General features: G+C 37.7%; 1 non-coding gene across 1 annotated transcript; it reads right to left on the minus strand.

Annotated features, from left to right (window-relative positions):
- Positions 1 to 1,820: 1,820 nt before the first annotated feature.
- On the minus strand, positions 1,821 to 1,893 carry Trnav-cac (transfer RNA valine (anticodon CAC)). The gene has a single exon. It is a non-coding gene; the product is annotated as a tRNA-Val (tRNA).
- Positions 1,894 to 2,641: the final 748 nt, after the last annotated feature.

The raw sequence follows: 2,641 nt of genomic DNA on the forward strand, positions 1-2,641 counted from the left end.
TTTTTGTTGTTCCTGTCCTTTGGCTTCAACAGTCAAGTTCTTTAAATTTTGCTCCCATCCTCTGATGTAACCCTTCGGGCGTATATTGCCCCGCTTGGAGGCTCTCTTGTTGTACTTGGTCTGGTCAATGTTTATTGACAGGGTTCAAAAATTTACTATTTCTGAAGTTCTTAACGGCTACATATTGTCATCAAAATTCATATTAATATCGGTATTAGTAATTGGCAAACATCCGAGTTCCCCAAGGGTAATATAGTTTAATGTGATTTTATCACATAGTTTTAATACAAGTACCCCATTCTAAATTTCACTGTATCTTCTTAAGGACTGTCCCTATTATTAAGAATCTAACCAGGATTGCCCTTTTATAAGGGATAGACATCATGCGAGCCCGCCAGCTTAGCTTAGCTCAGTAGGGAGAGCGCAGATTTACGGATCGCGGGGTCAAGATTTCGATCCCCGGGCGAGGTGTATTTTCTCCATGATAGAAGACATTGTGTCTGAAACCGCTGAACCTCGGATTCATGCGGAGAAGTTGGCAGTTACTTGCGGAGAACAGGTTTGTACTGGTACAGAATCCAGGAACACAGGTTAGGTTAACTGCCCGCCATTATATAACTGAAATACTGTTGAAAAACGGCGTTAAACCCAGACATCATGCGGAAGTCGAGAGGTCTTGTTTACGTATGCAGCACTTGCACCCTGTACTAACTATGAGGTAAATTTATTGTTTTAACCTGCCACCAGCTGTATGTCTGTCCGCCTGTCTGCATGACTGTCCGTCACAAAATCATGTAATCTCGTCTTTAACAACAGTGAATAAACACACTTTTTTGAATATCCATTTGAAGCCATTACAACCACAAGCTATCCAAAGATTATAACGAGTCCACACCTTAGTTAAAGTATTTATAGATTCAATTGCATGAAAGATAAATAGAAAAAAAGTTTTTGACGAATGGAGAAAAAGTCTTATAGCAAAATTAATATTCCTAAAGTTTTCATTAAATAAGTCATTATATCAGTCGGGTAGTTAACAGAATGATGTCAATGAAAAGTTAATATTGCTTATTTAGTCCGCTACTTGAGACTGTTTTGGTTTGCTACTCCAGCCGCACCCTGTTCAGTTCGTCACACCAAGTGGGATCCTCCTATGATGTTAAAAGAATTTGGTACATAAATAGACTGCACTATTGAGAATGCGCATGTACTGTTTTTGTTGCTATGGTTAAAAAAGTTGCAAAGTTTTCCTGACTTTCAAAGCTATTGACTTGAAACTTAAAATAGTTATTTACAGTCAAAAGCTTCACCAGAAGAAACAATCCCAATAACTCTGATTTGAATTTTGACAGAGTTAAGCTCCTTTTACTGACAAAGCTCTTATTCACAGTCAAGCACTGAGAAACGTCGAGCGTGCTGTCTTACGGACAGCTCTTATTATCCATCTATTTGTACGTGTGTCTGTCCATCTCTCAGATTTATAAATGAAACAAGGTTTATAGAATGTGGGTAAGTATTTATAAATGAAACCAGGTTTATAGAATGTGGGTAAGTAGATACTTCGATAGACTGGCATTATTTAAAATTAAACTCTCTGCCATAAAACCCTCTTGAATAACACTTTCAAAAAATTCTTACATGATTCTAACGACTGTTGAGCCTTAAGTGAAGTTTTCAAAGCAAATGTGAGTTTCAGTATGTAAAAGATTAAATTTTATTAAAGATTTCTAAAATCAAGAATTCTTTTGAGGATGTGCAAATAATACGTAGTCAGTCACCTATTCGGCAGTAAATAATTCCCACAACGTTATAAAAAGTTCTGGTTCCGCTGGGGCTCGAACCCAGGACCTCTCGCGTGTGAAGCGAGCGTGATAACCACTACACTACGGAACCGCTTGAATTAAACGGTAAAATTTGCCGTAGCTGTTCATGTAGTAGTAAGGGAGGCTATACAGATAAAATAGTAATTTCTTTATTCTAAGTTTAACTCTCTTCATGTGACGAGTTTGATATCGGACACATTACATTTATTGCCAGACTTGATAATTTTTGACTGTCGAATCCTGTTTTCGCCATCGGCTTGCTTGACACGGGACAATTTGAAATACAGTAATGGATAAAATTTCAACTTAACGCGCAGAAAAAAGAAAAAGTTTTTAGCTCGACAATTGTCGTGCAAACTTCGACGTCGACACGAAATTTAGCACGAAAAGTAGAAATTAAAAGAGCTAACTTCGGCTTTTCGCGGTAACATAACCTTGAAAAGCTTTTCACCCGACATTTGTCCACAGACATGAGTCCAAAATGAAAAATATGTAGTGAAATATGAGACCCCTTCAAATGATACATATGTCTACTGTCAACTGGACTCATTTAGTATGAAAACAAAGGTTTTTATCAGTCTGGTCATATTTTTTATTGGCCCAGGTCCGATACTCGTGCCTTTGCATTTGTAGTGCAAGCTTCAACTTGACTCAACGGTTTAGGCTAAGGTAAAAGTTTTAGTTTTTAATTTCTACTTTTCGTGTTGACCAGATCTTGTAAAGCGAAATTAAAAATCTTTAACTTCGCGATATGGTGACCTTTCGCCGAGAAACCTCGAGAAAATTGCCCCAGAGCGACAACGCGTAATTAACGCGAT

This window comes from Mercenaria mercenaria, chromosome 14 (genome assembly GCF_021730395.1).
Source record: "Mercenaria mercenaria strain notata chromosome 14, MADL_Memer_1, whole genome shotgun sequence".
Taxonomy (NCBI): Eukaryota; Metazoa; Mollusca; class Bivalvia; order Venerida; family Veneridae; genus Mercenaria; species Mercenaria mercenaria.